The sequence below is a fragment of the Pristis pectinata genome, chromosome 13, assembly GCF_009764475.1.
Source record: "Pristis pectinata isolate sPriPec2 chromosome 13, sPriPec2.1.pri, whole genome shotgun sequence".
Lineage (NCBI taxonomy): Eukaryota > Metazoa > Chordata > Chondrichthyes > Rhinopristiformes > Pristidae > Pristis > Pristis pectinata.
The window spans coordinates 17396756-17413984 of NC_067417.1; the positions used below are offsets into that span (position 1 = coordinate 17396756).

General features: G+C 39.6%; 1 protein-coding gene across 1 annotated transcript in view; it reads right to left on the reverse strand.

Moving 5' to 3' along the window:
- Positions 1-16087, reverse strand: part of cdh13 (cadherin 13, H-cadherin (heart)) — a 578498-nt gene extending 562411 nt beyond the window's left edge. Inside the window, exon 1 of the mRNA XM_052028448.1 lies at positions 16014-16087. The gene's annotated coding sequence lies outside the window, so the exon portion shown is untranslated. The remainder of the gene's footprint in view (positions 1-16013) is intronic.
- Between the last annotated feature and the right edge of the window lie 1142 nt (positions 16088-17229).

A 17229-nucleotide genomic window follows, 5' to 3' on the forward strand; every position in this document is an offset into this window, starting at 1 on the left:
TAATGTGTCTTGCCCTACTATAACTGTACTCCTAACTCATCTCCTACTCATAACTGAGGAGGATGAATCTTTCAACTCTCGTAACCACCACCTGCTGCAATCAATAGTATTCCCTTGTGCACCATTTTCCAGTTAATATGTTATCTCACTAGAAGATCAAAGGCTAAGTACAACCTTATTTAAATTCGTAAATTGAGATTTGATTATCGATGACTGGACCAAACTGAGCTGAAGCTAAAAGTCATTAAAACTTTCCTTTAATTTGAGGAAAAGTGCCTAGCAACAAGATTGCTGACATGTGTCACAGCTTAATGACTATGACAGACAGGGATTTTTATAACTACTTAATGCACCACAGTGCCAATAGATCCTTATAAGGCAGAGCAGGCATGAGAATTACAGATGAGCTATAATGCTTAATGACTGTTTACTCCTGGGATGTTGTTCTTATTTTAGCTCCACAATATCTAACATTTCATGAATTAATATCATAAAGTTATCAAATTGAAATGAATTATGTATTGAACATTGTTAATTTAAAAGTAATCAGAACTAGTCAATTATTTAAAACGCAAGTTATTTCTGTTAGTTCAGAGAAGGTCCTGCTAGGCCAAAATATTGATTACCCTTGGATTTGACTTGTTTGAATACACTCAATCAATATTAGTGTTCAGCAGCATTCTCCTCTTGGCAACATATATGAATTGAGCATTGAAAATATTACCAAAATGCTGCATTTTTGCGCTTGCCATAAAATTCTTCAGCCTGCATTTATCTTGTTAAATGCTGCATTTTGTTGTACAACCTGAACAAAAACATACATTAAAGTTTAAAAGTTAATATTTCATCATTTCTGCATTGGCAGACTCCATATTTTTTTTGATATTTTCTCCAAAAACTTGGAGAAAATATTGTTTTTATCCAACATTTATTTTTTATTTTATTGAAATATATAGGCTTGATGCAATTTCAAATACAGAATCTAAATTTATTAAATTCTCAATCCTATTCTTGTAGATTTTAACACCACAATTAGTTCAGTATTAACATGCAACCAATTTCAAATTAATTATCCAGGCAATTCTATTTCCCATGGTGATAATAATAGATTTATCATTGATTTTGCTAACAAAAGTATATTTTTTTTAAGTAGCTATCTAATACATTGCCAGTTATGCAGCATTTAATGCCATTGAAATAACCTTTCAATCCTGCTCATGTTTTAACAGGGAAAAAGGTTCTCCGCCCAAAGAGATGATTTCAGTAACTTGTATGGGTTTTAAAGTTTACCACAAAAAATGAAATTACAGGTGCTTGGAGAACCTTCTAGCGATTTGTATTTCTCAATGAAAGATTATTTTAAGTCAGAAGGTCAGTAAGGTGTTAATGAATTTCTGATTTAATTCAGCCAAAAAAAATTAGATTTGCTAAGTGAACCCTGGCAAAATCTAATAGTGTTGTAATACTTGTGTTACTACAACCACATCCTCAACTCAACGTTGTTTCCTGTACAGGCCTGGTTAAAGCATATGAAGCTGAAGACACAGCTACTGATGGTGCAGCAATGAAAATCAAGGGTGCCCTAAAGGCAAAAGCTGGAAATACACAGGATGAAGAAATTTACAGGAATACAGAAAGGTAAAACTATGGAGAGACAAAGTGGGCAGAGATTTGCATGAGTTCCAGTGTATAGAGGGTGCAAGGAATGGCCAGAAGGACACTGGGATAGTTGTCTAGAGAAGTACAGAAGGTAGTTTCAGAAACTGATGTGCTGACCCAGAGATGCGTGACATCACAGATACGATTGTAGAAAGCTTTGGTGATGAAGCAGATGTGAGGTTGGAAGTTCATTTTAGGCTCACGTAGGAAGCCAAGATTTCAAACAGTCTTAAGCAGTAGAGTGGGAGAGAAATTCAGTAAACGATTGGTGAATGGTTGATCTGATGGAGACAGAATACTAGAAATTTCTTTCACCATGCTATTGTTTTATATACTATGCAAAGGGGTTTGAGCTAAATATATCCAGATGCATCACAGCTTGGTATAGCAAGAAATTGCAGAGAGTTGTGGACACAGCCCAGTCCATCACAAACACCAGCCTCCCCTCCATTAACACTGTCTACACTTCCGGCTGCCTCAGGAAAGCAGGTAATCAAGGACCCCTCCCACCACGGTCATTCTCTCTTCTCCCTCCTCCCATCGGGCAGAAGATACAAAAGCCTGAGAACACATAACACCAGGCTCAAGGACAGCTTCTATCTTGCTGTTGTAAGACTCTTGAACTGACCTCCTACATGCTAAAGATGAACTCTTGATCTCTCAATCTAACTCCTCATGGCCCTTGCACTTTATTTGTCAACCCGCACTGCCCTGCCTCTGTAACTGTAACACTATATTGTTTTTTTTTCCTTTTGCATTATCTCAATGTACTTGCACATGAAAATGACTGGATAGCATGCAAACAAAAGCTTTTCAGTGTATCTTGGTAGTTAGCTTATTATTGTCATATGTACTAACTAAGTTAAAAAACAGTTGCATACTTCTGGAAATTTGTACCATGTACTCCATGAGTGTGATAAACATATGTTGGGAGACCAATAGGGGTGCTTAGTAAGGGCAAACACCATGAAATGCTCATTTTGCAATCACTTGTGTACAATTCTTTTGTGCATTTGAAGGCTACAAGTGTCTCATGCCTCTCCCACCAGAAGAGAGCTTCTGTTTTTGTTAAAGGTGACCACCCTTCACAAGTCCTATGCCTTGGAGTCCAAGATGTTAACTTTAATGGAAACAGCTCCTCCATTTTCTTTAGTATTCTCTTCCATTTCTCAACATTCACCCTACCATCGCCACTACCCTTGATTCATGTCTGAACATTGTCTTCCTCCCGGATCCTGTCCTATCTGGTCTTCTACTAGTTCCATTCCTGATTACCCCCATCCACCCTTGGGGCACCAATCCAACAGGATAGCTGATACCTTTCCTCTATCTGCCTTTGGATCTCAGGAGAATTTCATGTCTGACGTTCCTACCACCACACGATCATGTTTATGACCCCAATGCTGCATTTTTGCTTGAAGCTGCCACCTTCATTGACATTCCCAACATCCCCATCTCCATGCTCAAGGAACAGCTTCTCATCCCCTTACTAGCCCTCCAGACCCAACAGCGAATTCAACAATTTCAGATAACTAACCTTTCTGGTTTGTATCAGAACTGACCAGAGTCATCGATCTAAACATTTTCTTCTCTTTTCACAGATGCTGCCTGACTTGCTGAATGTTTTCAGCATTCTCTGCTTTTATTCCTGGCTAGCATTCTGGCAGGAAAATATCTGCCCAAACATTGCGATCAGATTTTGCATTTACTAAGTGCTCTTTTGCTCCCCCTCCACTACCTTCTTCCAGTAGCTTATCCTGATAATACACATGTCTGGAAGGAGCTGGTTTGTGAAGAAGCCTTAAATCAGTACAATCCTAAAGCACCCCGCACACCACTCCCTTCAGCTTCCACAACTTAAAATATCATGGAAAGCACCAAATACTTGTAGAATTGTCACAACAGTGAAAATAAATCAATCAGCAGCAAACCCATGAATAGCTATATTCAACTTCAATAGCTGTGATGGTGCTGGAGGCCAAAATATTACCAGTAACATCTATTCAACATTTTATGCTGACTGACATCATGAGCTGTCAGCTCTGTAGAGCTCCAGTAAATGCTAACAGTGTGAATGCTAATGCTTTCAATGATGCAGTATATGATTCACCTCATGAATGTGCATGTGTTCCTTGAATGTCATTTTGGAGCTCTCAAGGCACTCGTACTGCCCAGAAAAAAATAGTCATAGAGACTAACAGTACAGAAAAAGGCCCTTTGACCCACCAAGACCATGAAAACCATCAACTGCCCATTTACACCAAATCTTCATTAATTTCATTTTTTATTTTACTTTTTAAACCAAGCTCCATTATCACACTGAATGTGACTTCAAAAATCGAATAAATTATGAATTTTAATACTCATGGTGATTTTATAAAGCAAAGCAAAAGTAGGAACATATGTTAACTATTTGTAAATGTATATTTAATATGTTTAATTTAGACTGTCATTGTAAAATGCAATCATTAGAAATCACACCAATACAATTATAACACATTTTATTGCTATGTGTTCTGTCTAAATTGATAAAACATCAAATGCTATTCAAAGAATAGTTGGAATACTATCGTTTTATCTTTTGGGAAATGGGCTCAAATACTGATGAGATGAAAGTCGAAGCAAGGGTATTTTGTGAAATTAGTGTTGACAGACTTAATGCAGTCTGTATTAGAAGAGAGTCTACAAATAAAAAAATTTAACCCAAATTCAGCACGAATTACTATTAAATTGCCAATCTCATTCAAAGATCACAATTACAGCTGGTTTAGCAATTGGAAATACCTCACCAGTGCTGCATGGGTGCTCTTCCAAGACTGCAGCTAAAACGTTACCCGAAGGTACAAGGGAGTATTATCTTAAACTAAAATACACCACAAACCATCTAGGACTCATTATTTCCAGTGAATAAGTAGTCAAGAAAGGTTCAAAAAGATAGGACTGACATCTTTTGCCTTAATGAATACAAATCTTCATCTTATTTTGTTAACAAAATACTGAAAATATCAACTTTATTAGGTAAAATACTATGGTGACGGATTACTAAACAAGATAAAATAGCAACTCAGTTTACACAGTCCAAATGGGAAAAGGAAATCAGATAGGCTGTGAAAAAAAGCAGCCTTTTTTTAAACAAGTGATCAGGATATTCTGGAAATATTCAGCATTTGTAGACGAGGGGATACCAACCAGAAAGTTATCGGAGTCAAACAGAAACAGGCTCTTCAGCCTACAGAGTCTGCGTCAATCATCACGCACCCACTTACACTAATCCAATCCCATTTTATTCTTCCCACATTACTGTCAACTCCACGGTGGATTCTACCATGCTCCGACACACCGGGGCAATTTAGAGTGGCCAATTACCCGACCAACCCACATCTTTGGGATTCAAGGAAACTAGAGTACCCAGGGAAAACCCATGCAGTCACAGGGAGAACATGCAAACTCCACATAGACAGAACCAAAGGTCAGCCAAGAACCAGGCTCACTGGATCTTTGAAGCAGCAGCTCTATTTGTTGCTCCATTGTGTTTTCGCTCTCTCTCACACACACACATTCCCTCTTTCTCTCCACTAAAGCTGCACGACCTGCTGAAATGACAAGCATTTTCTGATTTTACTTCAGATTTCCAACCTCTGCAGCATTTCTTTTCATACTAACTGTCACCTGATTTGAGCTGGTATTGAAATCCTATACCATCCAATTCAGTTCTTTTCTATACTGGCAAATTTAATCATTGCTGGACATGGTCCAAGATGATTGGTGCAAAGGAGGCGAGAACTGCTTGTACACAGAATAAAAAGGTTAAATGAAAGCAAAACAATGTGTGTACCACAATCTCTTAACACAAAGTAGCTGAGTGCTCCGGTGTAAGATTTAAGCTACTCACTATTTGTAGGGAAAAGGTTTCTTATTTATATTTTCAGAGATGGTAGAAAAATGATCGCCAACCGCCCCAACACTAACACTAAAACTTCTCGTCAAATGACAGCTTCCTTGCTGTAGTTAGTAAACAGCAGTTACAACTAACAAAATACCAGTGCAGGAGCTGACATGAAACCACAATCTTGATTCCAGGTACACTAATTTATATTGCTTTATTTCTCCATTGTGCATTCTTCTATGTTCAAAAAAATGTGAAACACCCATTTCACATAGTCCCCTAAAGCATAAACTATCTAGTACGTTAGTTCAGTTAGAATCATTTTGAGATTCATTCATCATGAATGTTTCATTACCTAAATTATCACACCAAGACCAGTTCAAAATGTCATTATTTGCCACATTTTATCTCATGACACTGAGTTAAAATCATTGACAGATAATTCTGAAATCTCCTAGCAATCAACTTTTCACTTTGACCAAATAGCAGTGTTTATCATGACAGTGAGAGCCTTCATAATTTGGCCCACCTGCTAGAAAAATTACTAGTTGCGCTTTGGTCGCTGTGCAACCGTCTTCAAATCCATTTGAATATGTAACAGTAGTGTTGTATCGGTCAAAGTGTGCTAAGCTGACTTTGAGAGTGCTTAGCAGGCAAATCAGGTTAGAAGAAAGACAATTTCCATTCCTCGCATCACCACACCTCTTCCCACACCATTTTTTGATCAATAAGGAAGTTTTTTTTTGAAGTCTGGTCAAAGTTTAATGTGAAATCTGTGACAGAAAATGTGTGGGCACACAGTTTCAACAAACAACAATGTAATGATCTGTTTTATTGATGTTAATTGAGAGCCAAGCATTGGCCAGGATACCAGAACACCCTGCCTTTCTTCAGAATAGTGGCAAGGGATCTTTTAAAACCAAATGAGAAAATGGTTCAAATCTGAGGCCTAATACTTCATGAAAGACAGCAGTTCCAACATTGGAGCATGCTCTTAGAACTATTCATCATTTTCACCCTAGATTTTTGTATGAAGTATCTGGAGTGTGATGTGAACTGAAAAGATGGTGGAAGACTTGAATTTGCACTTGTGAAGAGACTCTTTGCTTCTCTACCAAGAACAACCAGGGTTGATTTGATGAGGATGAACAGGATACTGAAGAACTAGTTAACCACAAATGTAAAGTGTTCCTGGATTGGATTCTTCGCCTTTCATCAAGGGAAAACAAACAGCTCCTCCTGCCACCTGAAGGCAGAGATCCAGCAGAAAACCCAGGACGCAAAAGATCAGATAGTGAGGAAAAAGAACACTGGAGGCTCAGCAAGTCACTGACAGCTATAATAAGTGCAGGTTCTTCAACATGGTCAAGATTATCTTTGGCCCAAGCACCTAAGAACCCCACTCCACTGTAAACCAGGAGCACAGTGAACTCATCAAATACAGAGAGAGGCAGTCAACACCCACTGAAAGGAGCACTTGGAAGGGCTCCTCAACCACAGCACTGTCCTTGCTGTGAGCACCTTTGACTCCATCCCACATCCACCTACTCAGTTCAGCCTTGCTGACAAACCCATCCAACAAGAAGCTGAAAGGTTCTGTATCTCAACTAAAACGTAACAGGGCCTCAGGAGCAGATATCAACCCCAATGAAGTTTTAAAACTCAGCACAGAAGAGCTCCAGTTTCAAGTCCATAATCTAACCATCCAATCAGGTAAGAGGAAAGATATTGTAGGTGACTTCATAAATATGACCACCTCTAAGAAAGGAGAAAAATTCAATTGTGCTAGCTATAGAGGGGCCTCCTTAACATACACCATGGGGATCAAGGTCCACCTTGATCATCTCCTCCCAGTGGCCGAGGAGCTGCTCCCCAAATCACAGTCTGGATTCCATCCATCTCGAAGCACCGTGGACATGATCTTCACTGTGCCACAGTCCCAAAAGAAATGCAGGGAGCAAAATCAAGCTCCATACATGGTCTTTTATTTGACCCCACTAAAGCCTTTAACTCCATCAATCAGGAGGAGCTGTGGAGTACTTTCCTCAAATTCAGAAAGTTATTTCATCTTATGTTTGCTTCACAACGGCATAGAAGTCATGATTCTAACCAATGGTTTTGCAATAGGTACAATCACATTGAAGACTGGAGTAAAACAAGGCTGCATTATCATCCTAAGACTTTTTTCCAAACTTTCTCACTGCAATGTTGAACCTCACCTCCAACAGACTTCCAGTGGGAGTGTGCTAATCTTCAGAATAGGTAACTATACAACTGATAGCAACTACATTCCAGAGACATGCTCACCCCAATGTCAATAGTCAAGCTGAAATCTTCAAATAAGACCCAGAAGCCATGCTCCAAGCTATCATTGACTTGTGCAGTAAACCATACGAGAAGATGGGCCTTCCAGTCATTATCCCCAAGGCAAAAGATCTCTACTAACTAGCGCTCTTTGCATAACAGTCCACTCCAACAATAACAATTATGACAAGACCATGGAAAACATGGACTACTTCCCATGCCGAACAAGGTGTCTACCTAAGCTACTCCTATTACCATGTTCGGCCCATATCCCTCTAATCCTTTCATATCCACGTACCTGTCCAAATGTCTTTTAACCACTGCAATTGTACCCACCTCTTCCACCTCCTCTGGCAGCTCGCTCCAACTACCCACCACCTTCTTGCCCCTCAAAGACCAGCATCGATAATGAAATACATCATCATCTTCAACATGCCATCACAGTCTTTGTCTGAGGAAGAGGATATTTGAAGATCCACAATGACTTGGCACAAAACTCATGGTATATCAGGTAAAAGTGATCATCTGATATGATTCTGAGACCTGGACCACCTACAGCTGGCATCTCAAGACACTGGAAAGAAACCACCAACAAAGTCTCCTCAAAATCCACTGGAAGAATATCCCCAGAATAGAGGCCTTACTCACACTCAGTCAGCTCAATTAATCAGGCCCATGCCCCATCATCCAGACTCCCAAAACAGATTCTTAAATTCAAGCTCTGTCATGGGAAAAGATCAGTGCCACACTGAAAAACTGCACCATCGTCTCCAACTCTCAATCCCTAGCTCAACATTGCTCAAAGTGGAAAACGAGCACTCTGAATGGTGTTAAGAACCTTGCGTCCATGCATCAGGAGCACACAGGAACCCTCCATAAAAAGTGTATCGCTTCACTAATACCAACCCACTTGCCCCACCCAGTTCCTCCTGTCCCAACACTGGAAGAGTATGCTTCCTACATTGGTCTCATGAATTACTTCAGAACCCACAGAACTGGAATGGAAGCAAGCCATCCAAGATCACGAGGACGGCTTAAGAGGAAAACACATAGAATAGCATAGACAGCATGAAAATAGACCCTTCAGCCCAACTCATCCATGCCAAACAAGGTGCCTACCTACACCAGTCCTGTTCACTCGCCCATATCCCACTAAACTTTTCCTATCCAGGTACCTGTTCAAGTGTCTTTTAAACACTGCAATTGTACCCACCTCCCCCACATCCTCTGGCAGCTTGTTCCACATACCCACAGCCTCTGAAAAATTTGCCCCTCAGATCCCCTTTAAATCTTACTCCTCTCACCTTAAACCTATACTCTGCATAGGTTATCTGCAGCATCTATAAAGGTAGATACATTTTATTATTGTATCTTTTATCCAGCAATAAAACTAAGTTTATAATAGGATTCCTGATTGCAATGGTAGAATATTGCTTCCAGTATAGTGACTATACCCATGTGCAAATGTGTCAAAGTCTTTAAATTTGCAGCTCTCCTGGAGAGGTACTGTGGAATCCTGTCATTACTGAAAACTTTGAATTCTCTGAGCGGGAGATTACGTCAAGCTTATACATTATTTCTGAAAACTATTGATTAAAAGAAAATGTAATGAAACACAGAGGAACTGACCCTTTCATGTCAGACAGACCGCAGGAAGAAGGACTAAGCTGAAATAGTTCAAAGTGCAGCAAGCAGCTTGGATTTATATTTGTAACAGAAGGAGTCCTTATAATTGATGCTTTTCCTTTATGTTGAAAATGCTCTTTGCACCTTTAATGTTTATGCTAATATGACTATATTTCATTAAATTAGATGTCTTCAGAATTGTACTCATTTGCAACTCATAGCAGATAAAAATATATGACTGAATTCCTCTATAGCAAGTAAAATCACTAAAGGATCCATAACTAGGCTGCAATTACTGTTGACTGAATAGGGATTAAAATGTCTGGACAAGGATAACAGCACATCTCAAAGCTGTGATATGGTGACCATTAAACAGTGACAAAAAGCACTATCGAACTGTTAAAAGTGAACCATTACTACCTTACAGTGACATTGTGAAGCATTTCTGCAGAGTAATGTCAAATGTTTTTTCCCCCAATTCAGTAAAACAGCTGGTTGCAATCTTAACATTCTTGATACTATATTTAGATATACATATCAAGAGAGAGAGCAGCACAATGGCCAGCTATAAATTAATCATAAAATTTCCACTGAATTTTGATTAAAGCACAATAACCTGAAATAAAATAGAATAAATACTGAAAAATTTGAAGGTTTGGCAGCTTCTGAGAGCAGAGTTAATGTTTCAGGTTGATGACATTTCCAGAATTTTTTTTAGTTTTTCTATCAGCTACAAATTATCTAGAACCACATCTGAAGGACTGATCACTATTAGTGATGTACAATAGAGGTAGAAGAGCTTGATAGTTTGGCTGGATTCATTTCTCATCCACAAGCCACTAGGCTTGAATCTGCCTAGTCCATGCCATTACATTTATGCCAGCACTTACATATGCTTCCTGTGTGGAGTCGTGGTTGCCGATAGCGATTTGGGACTTCCAGCAGCAACCAGACTGCCCTTGTGCCTGCGCTGCCGCAGTGGACCTCTCATGGTGTCAAATGGACACTGCAAATTTCCTTAAATAGCCAGACAGAGCCAGGTAAATTCTGTTGCAACCAAAACACTCTACATATGAATATATAAGAGACATCAGCTACTGGAAGAAAAGGGAATTATTTTTTTGTAATTATTTAAATGATTTAATTTATTTTTACTGTCTACATATGCATAAGAAAAATCTGTTATCTTAATTTATGAACTTTTTTTCTACTTTTTTTTTCAAAAACATTTCCCAAGTGTCACTGAATGTGACTGTGAAAGGCCTTCACAAATATTCAATGGCCCCAATAACAGCGACGTCCTTGACAACCCACAAGCTTAAGGGTGGGTCTCATTAACTAGTGAAAGTGAGCAGGTTCTCTACACCGAGGCAGCCCCTGCAGTGCACTCAGTCACACTGCATCTGTGAGAGGTGGGCTCCCAGTGGGAACCTGTACCTGGACCCAGGCTGGAGCCAACAAGTCCACAATGTTAGGGCAATGGAAAAATCTGCCCAGTGATGTTCTGGGATGAACACAAATCCTTTTTTATATTTGGACACATTATGGTTTCTCTCAGACAATTATTCCCTCTCTGACAAAGGCAACATATTATTTAATCAATAAAAAATCATATTGATATTTATTGTTGTGTAATTTTCAAAATCTTTGAATTAGTGTTGGGGCAGTTCCAGTATGATCAATACATTCAGTTCCTTGTTGGTTTAGCTGGGTCCTTAGAAAATTTCAAGGTAATCAAGCAAAGACAGAATGGCTTTTTGAAAATGAAATCTTGTTTGACTTATTTAACAGTGAAGGAGTAGCATGTGCTGTGTTTAGAGGAGAACCAATAGCCATCCTTATTCTTAACCAGTCTCTTGAGTCATGGATGACTGGCTTTCATTCCAGAAGGCAGAAGATTATGCTTCAGTTATTACAAGACATTGTCAAGACCTACATACAGCATTGGTCTTATTTAAGAAAGAATGCATTGGAGGCAATTCAGAGAAGTTTCATTATGCAGGTTGAACAGGCTGGCGCGCCAGGGTTGCATCAACTGGAGTTTAGGAGAGAGGCAACTTGACTGAAACATACAAGACCTAAGGTTGCACGTGGAGGGAATGTTTCCTCTTGTGGAACCATCTAAAACTGGGTTACTGCTTAAAAATAGGGAGCCACCCATTTAAGATAGAGGTGAGGTGAAAGTGCTTCTCTCAGACAGTCGAGTCTTTAGAATTCTCTTCCTCAAAGGACAGAGGAAGCAGAGTCTCGGAATATTATTAAGGCAAAAATACATAGACAATTGATAAACTAGGGGTGGTGAGGGGATAGATGGGAATCAACAGCCAGATCAACAATGGTCTTAAGTGGTGGAACAAGCTTGAGCACTCTTATGTATGTATATATTCTTATTGTCTGCAACTGAATATTTACCAAGTGTTCTGCTCTGAACTACATAGCCAGGGAAAATTAGACTTATCCAACACTGAACAACAAGACAATAATATGCTGATGCCTACCATTCTTGTTGAAGTTCTAACTTCAGACGCTCACTGCACACTCAGTGAACACCAAGGAAATTGAAATACTGATGAGATGTTTGAAATAACTGTATGCAAGCATAAAAAGCAAGCATTGAAAAATTACCAAGCTTAAGGTCTTTAAAGGTTATATTAAAAAAAAATCACATGGGCTAGTTTCCAGTTTTGATCTCAAGTGGTTGCAGTTCAGTCACTAGCAGTCTGCCTCAAGAACTGAAATGCTGTAGATTCCAGTACAAGGGCTTGAGCAGAATCTCAGCTGGAATTCAGTGTAGTTCTGACTGAGATACTATGGAGGCAGTGGACAGAGACCACATCTGCCCTCCAAATAGCCTTAAAGAATCCAATTTTTACTATTTCAAAGCTGAGCAGATATTCATCCTTAAAGCAACACATAACAGTTGCCCTTTGTTGGCGTTTGCTATGTTGCAAAGTTTTCTACTTAACAATAGTGACCACTCCATTGGCTGTGGAGTGCTCTAGGGTTGTGAAACAGGATAGAAGCCTATCTTTTTTCCTGCACAATGATGAAGACTAATGCTTATAAAGAGTACTAAATCACCATTAAATCCCCTGCAGTATCTAACAGAAAAGCTGCAAAACTGGGCAAGGAAGGCTGTACACAAGAATTGTTTTCCAGTTCTTGGTAAACATCAAAGCATTTCTGCATGATGCAAGAGAAGGGGGCAATATCATTCATGGCAGGTTGCCTCCTCTCCTCCAGAACCTCAGAGTTGGTCATTTGAGGAAGTTGCAGAATGGCAATTTTTGCCTCATTGATCCAGCAAATTGAGAAGGATGAGGAGAAAGATTTCAAATTTCTTTTTCAGCTCAGACTAAAGATGTGATTCACAAGGTATAAGCAGGAAAGCCAACCTGAATGAACCTTAAATCCTTGTCTGCTAAACCATTCCAAAAGAACAGCTAATGCTTAGGCTGAACAAGGATACTTTTCATAATTTGCTGCTCAACACCACAATCCGTGGAGATAGCAACAGTTATTAAGGGAGTTGGGGCACAAAAACAAGTCAACCAACAGACTGACATTTGTTCAGTCTGTAGGCAGCAGCATGGCTCTGAAGGTAGGCAGCTAGATGATAGTCTGTCCTTTGTATTCTGTTCCAGTGACAGTATTACACTTCCACCTGCAATTCAAGGTAACCTTTGAATTGGACAGAGCAGTCTCAAGTCACTACATCTAAATCAGTTCAAGAACCTGATGCCAGCAGTAATTGGGGGAATTTTAACTCAACCCACCCAGACAATTAGAGTGGGGAGAGAATGTTAATGTGTTCAGAATAGCACACCAGAAGGGACCTATTTCCAGTTTGGAATTGGTTTGATAAAGCCACTCTGGTGGGAACATTCAGTAATTGTGATGTTTCAGTGATGCTCTCCATTTCAGATTTTGTCAGTGATTTGGAATTAATACTTCCAACCTATGGCTTCCAAGCCCAGACAAACTCCAAAACAGAAGCTAGGTAAGAACTACCAGATCCAACACCCAAGTGCACTTTCAGCACTACTGTGGCTTAGGAGGACCAAGTACTTCCTACCAGCCCCTCATGGAAACTCATACTATCTGCCTCCCTACAACACCACAATCAGCCAACCCTCAGCCACACCTCAGTCTTATTTTATCCCCACTTCCCTGTCCCCAGCTTCAACTCCTTTAATCTCCCCTTAAACGTCAGGACCAATGAACCTAAAGTACATCTTCAAAACAGTACCATGCAAAAAGCAGTTCCTACACAATAGAATTTGGCAGTAAGTAATAAATGGTAAGAATTGTGCAATTGATATTCCCAGTGTACAAACTAAAACTGTGCTGATGTTCTTTGGAACACTGCCATAATTTTCAGACCAATATGCTCCTCTTGAACACAGAGCAGAATAGAACTGAGGGTCAAAGAATGAAATATGACATCATTTAGATTAAAAGGAAATTATTCCTTATACTGCTCTCAGGTAGAAGGAAGCCATTTGATCCATTGAATCATGCCAACCCTGAGCAATTCCATCAGTCCCATTCCCTTAGTCATTTCCCAACAGCTTCTTTTCTCATCAACCTCACTCTGATTCTCTCACCACCCAACGACACGCAAAGTAATTTATACTCCCAAATTAACCAACCAAAACACCTTTGGGATGTTGGAGGAAACTCACACAGTCACAGTGCGATCAAGCAAACTCCACATAGACAGCACTGGAGGGTAGAATAAAACCTGTGTCACTGGAGCCGAGAGGCAGCAACACTACTTGCTGCCCAAGCACAAAGGGAAAACAGAAGTATATGAGAGGAGCTTGAGTTTGTGATTGAAATGGTTTCAGCAAGAGACCTATTACAGATGTCAAGGACCTGACAAATTTACTCAATGAGGTAAATTTATCATTTCCAACCAGATTGAACATTTTCTCAGAGAAAAGAGTATTATATCATGCGATAGATATACTTTCACATTTTTGCATGCAAGGTGAAATTTAAACTTAGACACAATCCTCTGTACCAAAATTCATTGTGGGTCCTCTGTATTTCTGCATGTGCATGAAGTCCCTTTCTCAAATAATGCCACATTCTCCAATCCCAGACTCTAAGACCTGTCCGCCTCACAAATTCAGTTTACTCTTCTTCACATTCACCTGCAATCATGACTTCTTTGAAGGCTGAGGGTTATCCTGATAAAGTATTACTGAAGTGGATTGTGCAGAGGGTTTTCACTTTAAAGATGCATTTTTATACGCTCAAGGATTTCTAAGCCACAACTAATGTTCTATTTGATTACAGCTCCCTGCTGGAAGTACAAGTCAATGAAATTGTTCTAATGTTTTTATGACTTATTCCAATTCTTCCCTTCAAGTATAGTCAAAACAAAAACAATGAAAATATCAACAATCTTTGTACCCTCAGAAAATCTAATCCTATGATTTGTAAATATACATCTAACAATAAGGGAGATGCAACTGTACCTCAAGCTGATTTTTATATGGTAGTAAGTGTAAAAATCTTCAAAGTCACCACTAAAGTCCTTTCATAGTACTGCTCATGGGTCAAAGTTAAAGTGCCTTCCAATAGCCTCTGAGGCTAACCTGTGCAATCTACCTCCCTCAACATTACCCCACTCCACTTCTCCTCACGATCAGCTGAATGTGGCCACCACAAACTCACTGATATGTCAGGAAATTTTGGTCATACTGCTGTTCTTAAGTCTATATTCTTGATATATGTACTTATGGTACCATCTTAATTCTTAAGTAGACACCAATTTATTGTCTACCATATTGAAAAAAAATCAGAATTTTAAAGTGTGATTTGAAAGTGATTATTTCAAAAGCACAGAAGCATTTCCTATTAGTCCTAGATGGAAAATATTGACTAAGATTATGGTGCCTATGAGTATCCATCTGAAGGAATAAAAGATCAGAATAAAAAGCATATTTTAGGTCTATAGTGTCATTACATATCTATTACATGGATTGGCAGAATGCCAGTCTTCACAAACAATGAAAATGTAAATGCACTATATACCTCATTATAAATTCCACATCATTCCCAACCATTTAGAAATAAGCAGAGTACCTTTGGAAGAAAGAATCTAACTGTATGTGAGAAAAAGGTTGTTAATACACTCAAACAGCTGCATGCTGCTCACGGTCTCAATCAATTTCTGTTAGGGACTACCAAATAGATCACTTGACTTACTTTTAATAGATTGAAAGGAATACATTTGAAATATCATAACTGTTGATTTTCAGAAACTAATACCATACCCTAAACCCCCAGCCATACCATTTCCCCCAAGGTTTTATGGAGAAATACTTAATCCAACTCTCGACTTCTCTCCACTCTCCTGTCTTACAAATGAACACAGCCACAAGGCAACTCCGCTTCCCCACTACTTTACAGAAGGGAACTGAGTTTCCATTTGTATTTCCCCTACTAACATTCCCTTCCCAAAGTGCCAATCACAATGTCTTCCTTCCATCTTGGCTACCCTCCCTCTCATTTCTTACTATAGTACCTGATTTCTTCTGGCATGTTGGGACTTACTTTTCTAGCATAAAAAAAAGTGACACAGCTACTACAAAATATACTACAATAGAATGGTCTCCCTCCCCTTTTAAATCAGGCAGACTTGGTTTCTGTAATTGGTCCAAATGAAATGTTTACCAAAACAGAGAGTCCACAGGTGTGTTCTCCTGAGAAATGTGGGGAGAGGAGATAGCTATGGGAAACACTGAGAAATGTGGCTACTAATAACAAGCCTATTGGGTATAAATGACCTTCAAAGGGATGTGACACAAATTGATTAATTGGATCAAAGTTAAGATCAGGATATTTACCAAGTGCAGTAGTCTCATATATGGTTGGTCAAATAGTTAACTGCTTAAATATATAGTTAATGATAGTAATAGGGGGATTTAGTAGTGGGATGGGGTGGCAGTCTTTAGCTTCTATGGATGTGATAAGAGACTCCTAGATAGTATGTTGCCTCCCAGGTACAAGGGTCTGGGATGTCTTGGATCAGGCCCACAGCCAGAAGTTGTGGCACATATTGATACCAATGACATAAGTAGGAAAAGAGGTGAGGCCCTAAAGAAGGAATATAGGGAGCTAGGCAGGAAGCTGAAAAAGCAAGACCTCAAGGGTAGTAATCACTAGATTGTTGCCTGTGCTAATGTGCCAGTGAGGATAAGAATAGGTTGATTTGGCAGATGAATGTGTGGCTGAGGAATTGGTTTAGGGGGTAGGGTTTCAGATTTATGGATCATTGGGATCTCTTCTGGGGAAGGTATGACCTATACGAAAGGGACAGTTTACACCTGAACTAGAGGGGGGGGCCGATATCCTTGCAGGCAGGTTTGCTAGAGTTGTTGCAGAGGGTTTAAATTAGTTTGGCAGGGGGATGGGAACTGGAGTGGTAGGTTAGAGGTTGGTGTATTTTACGTACAAGTAGATGCAGTGTGTAGAAAGGTTGTGAGGAAGGATAGGTAATCAAAAGGGCAAAATTGCAGTCAGTTGGATTGGCTGAAGTGTGTCTACTTTAATGTGAGAAGTATCAGGAAGGGAGTGATTACTCTAACTGGGGGTATTCTACAGAACCCAACCCCCCTCTTCTCTTCCCAACCCCCCTCTTCTCTTCCCAACCCACCCCCCCCCCCCCCCCCCCCCCCCCCAATAGGAGCAGATTGGGAGGCAATTTTGGAAAGGTGCAAAAGTAACATGGTTGTTTCAAT